Here is a 9,256-nt window from a genome sequence, read left to right as displayed (position 1 = left end):
CAATATATTTGTATTTGTCAAAATTTTTGTAGACAAGGACTGGATTCAACTCCCTGGGGAGGTGTTAATATTAACATATTACAACAGAGATGAAGATGAAAGAATTGAAGGAATATAGATGTTAAAATATGGGCAGAATGGTGAATGTTACAGTGTGTAAAGTGGCCACTTAAACCAGCCATTGACAGGTCATAAGTCCTGTTGATGCCTAGACTTCTATAATATTATCATCTCTAAAATGTTTTCATCTCTGGTATAATATGTCAATATTAACAGCTCCCCGGGGAGTGCAATCCAGTCCATGTCTACAAAAATTTGGACAAACTCTAAATATTTTTTATAAATCCACCTGGTACATGAAGAGGTATAGAAATTGAAAAAATCCGAATCTCACCCGCATAAATAAAGGATTTAGCTCTTTAACTTCACAAACACCAACAGATGAAAGAATTAAAGAAATGTATGTGTTCAAATATGGGCAGAATGATGAATGTTACACAGTGTGTAAAGTGACTAATTAAATCAGCCAATGATAGGTCATAAGCCCTGTAGATGCCCAGACCCTTATATGTTACCTTCTCTAAAATATTATTCATCTCTGTTATAATATCAAAAAATTACAACAGGGATGGAGAATACCTTAAATAAGGGAATAGAGAAGTCTAGGCATTTACAGGGTTTATGACCTGTCATTGGCCGGTTTAAGTGACCACTTTACATAATGTGTAACATATGTTAATATTAACAGCTTCTTCGGGAGTTGAATTCCGTCCTTGTCTGCAAAAATTTGGACAAACTCAAAATATTGTTGAACATGTGTTTAGAAAGTCAGAAAGTTAGCGTTTTAAATATTAGTTTTATTTAGAGTTATTAAGTTTAATTATTGTTACGAAAAGTCAATCCGATTGCTAAACATCCCTCGCCTGAACAAATGGATGCTAATTTTTGCATGAATTAGGCAGACCTAATCGTGTATTTCGGAACATATTGATCCACATTACCTTTGTGGATACCTGGAGCCGAAAGCTTTTATGGGTGGTTAGGCGACCCCTAACCACATACAGATAATAATATCTGAAATAGGCCATAGGCCAATTCCAGACAACGCGACGTAAAAATAAACACGACAAAAATACAGGGTGGATTGATTTCCATCGTATTATAAATATTTCAGACTGTCAATATTCAAGTACCTACACATTCATGCCATCAGTATAAGTGAATTATTTTCAATAAGAAAAGCATTTCCCCGATAAAAAGAACGTAGATATTGAAGTAGCTTTGGGTGGCTACCTTGAGGAACACCTGATGGAAGCAGGGAAAAATAAGAAGTATATCGGCTAACAACTACTGCATGACTTATTTTATTGACTCTTAAAAGGCTTTATTTAGTTTTTCTCATAAAAACAAAACACATTATAGAATTTATACAATGGTCTCAATATGTCGGTAGAAATATATACATAAAATGTGTTTCAATTACATTATGAGGATAACTTTTATTATAACAAAATAATATTTATGCTAAGTACTTGTTTTAGTGTATCAGTTTTATGATTGTTCATGTTATTAAGGGTGAGTATATATATTTAGGGTGTGTGTATATGTGTATAGGTGTGTGAGTATTGAATGTATGTGACAATGTGTAGTGAATATAAGTGGACTTATTGAACAATGATTTTTTTTAAATTACCTGTTTTTTAAAACCTTAATGAGGTAACCTATCAACCACCTTATCGATCGATGTAAAATTGTTACGAACGCTGCGGCCAAAAATCCAAATTTAAAAATATATAAAAATGTAAAAAATAAAAAACACATATACTCGTATATACATGTGTAAGTACGTATTATTCACGGGGACCCGTCACAATAGATCTTCACAGGTCGCAGTGACGTCAGAGTCTCGATTATGATGGAAAGACAAAGACGTCATAACTTCACCTTGGCGGTATAGTTGAAGATAAATTCCCTCTAGCGATTATAAAGATATACTACTGACCCCCCACCTTCAAGGTAGGTACATCGATATGAAACAAGGGGAAGCGTACGTCACGGTACACATATCTACGCTCTTAAATGACATAGCTTCAGTCAACGTCATAGTTTAAGATAAAAAGTCTCCCGACCGACTACAAAGGTATACTACCGATACCCCCACCATCAAGCCTTGATGTAAGTCATCGGTTTATAGCGACGAGTCTAGAACCCCTCGATACGTTTATCTACGCATTAAAAGTGTCAATAATTTTGTTGCACCGAGCAATTTTTCTTTAATCTTGATTGATTAAAAATTTTAATCGTTCTGAGGTTGGCACTTGTACGGAACAAAAACACCATTAAAAATACATGGCATATCAACATATAAAGAAACACGCAATAAAAAAAATGTTTAAAGTAAATGAAAAAATAAAATACCTCAAATATTTGACTTACACCAGCCAATGACAGGTCATAAGCCCTGTAATGCCTAGACTCCCATATTCCCCTTCTTAAAAATGTTTTCTCTCTCTGTTGCAACAAATTAAAATATGAACAACTCCCTAAGAGAAAATCCAACCAGTCTGCAAGCATTTGGACATACTCAAAACATTGTTGAATATATACCAATGATTTATTATTGAAATAAAAGACGAGTATTACTTTAATCCTTTACAGGGCTTATGACTTTTCATTTTCACATTTCCTAAACTCTTCCATCTGTTGACTTTTGTGAAGTAAATGAGCTGAAACCTCTATCACGTGGGTGAGATTCATCTGGCTGAAGTTCATCAGGCATTGCCTAGTAGGTGATTTGGTTCAGCCGGATGAATCTCACCCACGTGATAAAGGTTTCAGCTCATTTACTTCACAAAAGTCAAAAGATGGAAGAGTTGAGGAAATGTGGATGTTGAAACATGGACAGAATGGTAAATGTTACACAGTGCGTGTAAAGTGGCCACTTAAACCAGCCAATGACAAGTCATAAGCCCTGTAAATGCCTAGACTTCCATATCGCCTTCTCAAAAATGTTTTCCCTCTCTGTTGAAATAAATTTATTTACATATGAATAACTCCCTAGGGAGGAAATCCAGCCAGTCTGCAAGCATTTGGACATACTCAAACATTGTTGAATTTTATTTCATTTACTTTCAAATCATTTTGAATTATCTATCCTTACCTTATAAATACATTGAACTCCTTAATAAAGATACCAGTCTCGAAGATGTCACGAAAGTGATGAAACCGGTCACTGGATATTCCAAATTTGTGGACTAAAGTATCACTCGTCTTTTATTTCTATAATAAATTACAATGAACTTCCATCAAGAATTTTCACTTACAAACTCAAATGTTTTTATATACCAATGAATTTTAATGATGAGTATTTTTCAATATTTTAAAATAATAAAAATATGCGTGTTATTATAATTATTAGTCTATTTTTACCAGACAAAGCGAAAATTCGAAGCAGAAGGAAAATTTCATAAACGAAGATATTTGGTAAGATGCCTCCTCTCCTCCAAACACCCTTCTACTGAGAATCGTAGCAACCCTAACGAGATTTGACTTGAGGTAATATCAAATTACTAGTCATATTCGGAGTGCCAAGAAAACCCCTTTACAAGTCGTCTAAACAGACCCCTGAAACAATCGAAATTAAATGAATAAAATGTTTAAATAACAGGTTAGTTTAATAATCGGTTTTATCGCTCTCGCGACATCACCAGACTTGTATTTCAACTACTTGATTAATTATTTCATCTACAAGATCTTCCTTTTGTTGAGCCCAATATTTTTTTCCAAATAATGTGTAAAATACTATTGACTTATGGTGGAAACGAATTTCCACGCGGATGCGGGGTAAGAAATAGCGGGGGCGAAGCCCTAGGGCTTCTACGATATAGTGGACTGTATTTTAAATTTAATATAAATAAATGAATATCCTTCTATGCGGTATGCAGTGTCAATCACTCACAACCCCAACAAATGAAATGAATCAGGAATGGATAATCTGGTTTGTTCTTGATGGAATTGCTTGGGTCTGGTGGTCACTTGCAAGCGGCACCAGCACTATGGCAAACACCAATCTGATGATCAACACTGGTGGTTGGTGGAAACAAAGTCTATGATGCGGCACACGTTCAACAAAATAAACGCGCGATTTACTACCCCAGGTCTTAATGTGGCAGGTGATCAAAGGATACTGAGGTGGGAAGTGAACAGATGTTGTGGGTACAAAAAAGGATGCTGAGTTGTGACAATAAACATTTTTAACAATGCATACCCACATAATTTGCAACCAACTTATTAGATGTAATTATTTTCGATATATCCTCTTTTTCTCTCAATTTGTATACAACTTATCACCTTTTATCAACTTATCACTTTGCTGACCAAATCTGTCCGCGGTTTACGAAGCATTCTTTTGAGAAGCCACCTCTCAAATCTTCCCGACCGGTTCAAAGCGTGTACTTTGAAAATCCAGGTTTCTGAGCCATACAACATACGAAACATAAAATTTCACCATTATCTGCCTGAGATGTAAATTGCTGAATCTGCTAAGGGCTATTTCAATCTGCATTTCACCTCCACACTTTTATACTTATTTGTTCGTTTTATAAACATTGTTTTAGCTATCTTCACCACTTTGCTCTCAGAAATCAACAGCTATTTATGTGATGACGAGACACCACAAGATATCCGTCATTTCCTGATGCATTGTCCGTTTTTAAGCTTGGAGCATGAAACTAGAGACGCGATGTAGAAGTCTGAATGAGAACTTGGAAGGTATTGCAACCGTAATGTGCCATAAGGACTTATCACATGGGGTAACATCATACATGTCGGTTTAGGTTGTTGAGAGTTGGAGCTCCTAGCCCAGTTAGAGATTGACAGAAGAAACGAGGTAGCTGTTTAATGCGTATTTATTACATGGCGAATAAATAGTGAATAGTGTCGCGCGAGTATTACAGCGATGAGGAGTTGAAGGGACTGCACTTGAACTAAATGCTGGAACTGAGTAACTGACTGACCGAATTTTACTGGACTGAACTGGGCGTTGACTGCGCCCTGTGGTCTCTTTATAGACCGCGTTCCTTTGTTGTTCATATTTCGTTGATAGGAATGGTGTTAATTTACTGCAGAATGATACTTTTGTCTGTCTGTGCAATACTGTTAGAGTTGCATAATTCGTTGTATTGGATTCTATAGAAAACTATGACATTGCTTCATCGGTCATCGCACTATTTCAGGTGAAATGTTTCAGCACGTCTTTGTCGTTGATTATGGACTATGAACACCACAGTACCCCCCTTCCAATGAGGTGATCTCACGATACATGGATTAACCGTTGAAGATTGTTTTCTTTTTTATAAAAATCTTCTAGGTCCTTCTAAGTCCTATAGGACACTTGTATCTTAGTGCGAAGCACTGCTGATGTTAGACATTCAGGTAATGTGATCACAAATTTGTTCTTGAATTCATTGTCAATTTTGGCTAGTACCATGAGTGTTGACGAGGCTAAAAATCGTGGTGTGGCGCTCTGGTGTGAAATAAACTGTTGGAAAGTCCAGCGTTGCAGTGTTTGAAATGATTATCCATCGAAAAAGTAAAAACAATGCATAATGGAAATTACTGTTTTTTTTTGTAACTAAACTTAAGTGATATATTTTATTCCCAGATTTAAAATTGAAGGTATGATAGTCCAAAGAAGTAGGATTTTAGTTGGGATCTGAACTAACTGGGACTATCGATGATTCGTAAATCTATGATTCGTTATCACTAAAGTTTAAACACAGAAGCCATCCGTGGATGGATATCCAGCTGTTGTTTGTCAGATGATCAATGACGAAAAATATCTCACTGTAGATTGACAGGTATCTCCAAAGTGAGATGACGCGTTTTTCGTGGCAAAGAGTAGTCGTTGTTGGAGATCGAAGAGTTCTGGGCAAACCGAATGTGTGCATGCGTTATGAATATTCTTTCCATGACTTGCGAAGGTGGGATATGATGCATGTAAGATGCTCCGATGATGTTATCGAGTCGATAAAATGGTTTTTGGACGTTGATGCTTGTGCAGGTCAACGTAGGTTGTTGAAAACAATGCCGTCGTGGAGTGACATTGTTGTGCAGGGTTTGCGTCGGTGAGAGGACTGTCAACCTTGCGAGATTGCTTCATCGGTCATCGCACTATTTCATGTGAAATGTTTTAGCACGTGTGTGTCATCGATTATGGACTATGAACCCTCATATATGGTAAAATAGTAAAGGCAGCTGTCGAAATATATAAGAATAGGATACAAATCCTGAACAATCTTTAAGTGGAACGAAAAGTCTGGCAATGTTTGTCAACAGTCCGGATTCTCCTAAATGAGTTTTCTGTCTTTTCGTCTTCAATAAGCAAAAAAAAAAAATTTGTTTTTAATTTTTTGTTTTTTTACAATAAACATAAGAGGTTAAACAGAGTATTAAAAAAATAAAAGATAATTACATAGCAATGAAATACATATTAATAGTAAAAATAGTAAGCAAAAAATCCCACAAAGGCATGGCCTGTTCGTGGGTATACAAGAAAATGTTAATGAATTTTTGCTCCTATAATAAATAGACAGTTATAATATTTTTGTGTAACATAAGAAAGATAAAATAAAGTATTCTGTAAAAGATGAAAAGATATTTTTTTGTGTAGTAATTAAAAAAGGAAATAAAAAATATAAAAAAAACCTAAAAATATTCCTTATTATTAAAGGGCAACAAAATATTTCATAGAAAAAAGAGTTCATATCTTTAGTTTGAATTCAGGATACTGCGTGTTTTTTAAAAGAAGGAACCTTTTGAAAGTTTGGAATCAATGAAATATTATCAGTAAAAAAGATATGCATGTCTCTGTGCGAGCCTCGTTTTACAATGTGGTATTTCTAACACACGATTCCTTCTTTGACTTCATCTATTTGAATAACTTGTAAATAAATGTTGGTTTTAAAATATATTTTTTAAACATTGAAAACAATATATTCGTCTTATGTCTAAAAGTTTAGATTCTTGGAACAATTGGAAAGAGGGAAAAGTGCGATTTTTGTAAAGCATTATTTTTAATATTTATATAATTAATGTTTGTAGACAAGGTTGGATTTCACTCCGCAAGATTGAAATTTGATGAAACTGAGAAGAAAAACATTTTTGAGTTAGGAATACATCATTTTAAGCATTTACCAAGCTCGCGACCGGTCATTGGCTAATCCGATACTTATTTACTCCCTCCTCAAAAACGGTTTCCCTCTCAGTTGATCAAATTATACATTTTATGTTCAAAGCGTTCTTTTAATTTCAATTCAGTCGATATCCAACGTCTCTGAATGCCGCTGATTTGTTCAGAAGGCAGTTTATGTTATTAGAAGGATACGTTGTTTCTAGAATAAGCAAGTAGCTGGGGTTGGGTCACCGGGGTGGGATTAAGGGGTCGGTCGCAAAATGAATAATTCAGTGCGTTCCGAGCCGAGTTACTATGGGTTCGAGAGAACCAGCTTTCCAAACAAGTCACTTGTTGATCGAATTCACCGCAAGAAATATTAACAGAAAAGAATGTATTCATACATATATTCTGAATTAAATTGAAATCAAATCTTTACGACGTTTCTTGCATTAATTTTGAAGTTTTAAATGTCTTTTTTTAACCAGCGATGTTTTGAGTGTGTCCAAAGTCTTTAGACTGGGTGGATTTCCTCCCGAGGGAGTTATTGCCATCTAAATTTGTTGCAACAGAGATGGACATCATTTTTAAGAAGGGAATGTGGAAGTCTAGGCATTGACCGGGCTTATGACGTGTTACTGGCTGGTTTAACTGGCCACTTTACTCACCGTGTAACATTTACCAATCTGCCTATATTAAAACATTGTGTGCGCGTTTTCATTGTCAGTTCAAAATACGGCTATGTTTATGAAAATTCAACCTTCAAATTATTTAGTATTGCAATTTTGGTAATCTCCAAATTTAAATAAATTATTTCACTATTGTTTCTTGACATTATAATCATGATTATTTCATAACTAGCTACATATAAAATATTAACTGGCTATAATAAAATTGGAAATGTAAAAAAAAATTGAAGCTGCCATTGTATATTTTTTTTTGTAATTTGCTCTAAATAAAGAATGATAGATTTTGCCGAGTTTGCAAATTGCACCCTCAATTTTTTTATTGTTTATTATTTAATTATCAAATATAACTAGTTTTATAAGGGTCAATAGAATCTAATCTCCTTCAATTATTCACAAATTTTATTACTTACTCTTTTTGCAGAAAATCTCAAGTCAACGCCCTATTTACCGATTTTAGGCCTCGTGGTGTAGTAGTCGTAGCGTTTGCTTACACGTAAAATCGATGAAACCCGAAAAAGACATGGAATGCCCAAATTCAACAAGTACTTGAAAATGGACATGTCGAAAGTCGGAATAATCGGCGTGGGTGCATGAGAAAATACATGAATGCGAGGTGTGTTTACAAAGAGAGAGTGATATGGCGTTCTACCCTCTCTGCCTACCCCTACGTTGAAACGGCGTGATTGTTTGTTTGAATCAATTCCATAACAATAGGTGTTATGTAAAATTTTGGGGCTATTTTTATATACATAATTCTTCTATACGTGTGACGTCACTGAACTCCTGCTAAACGGCTTAGCCGATTTACGTACGATTTTCAGCGAAATGTAGATCTTTGATCTGCGCGTGTTCGTATGTATTCAAATTTTCAATCGAATCTGTCAAAAAAAAGTTAGAAGCATGAATCTTTTTTTCATCGACCTGCGAGGGTTGCATTCGACGTTAATGCATATACAAAAAAAATAGTAGGATGTTTTTTTGTGTTTCAATTCAATCATAAACAAGTATCTAGGTACCTACTTATCTATTTTCAAAAAATTCAAGCTAATAGACAACGTCAGTCTGTTCCGCTAGTATAAAATAAAAAGTCACTCAATAAAATTGATATTTTACCCTTCCAAACAGACGCAAAATATCTGAATATATAAATTATTGAATAATAAATTAGACTCTTAAAACTTCTTTCCAAAATTAATTTTAATGTCCTCTTCCGCGTGACACGAAACAAATATTTACGCCATCTGCTAGTCTGTAGCACTTATTATACCAAGCACTTTTTCCTCTATCGTTCTTGTTCAAATTGTTTTTTTTTTATATTTTGGTATATTTCACGTGCCACTTAATTTATTTAAAAATAAATTACGACTTGTTCTATCTGGCTGCGATACACTCCCAC

Source organism: Micrasema longulum, unplaced genomic scaffold (assembly GCF_059751315.1).
Source record: "Micrasema longulum isolate JH-2025_06_02 unplaced genomic scaffold, ASM5975131v1 h1tg000723l, whole genome shotgun sequence".
Classification (NCBI taxonomy): Eukaryota; Metazoa; Arthropoda; class Insecta; order Trichoptera; family Brachycentridae; genus Micrasema; species Micrasema longulum.
Note: the sequence above shows the minus strand (reverse complement) of the source record.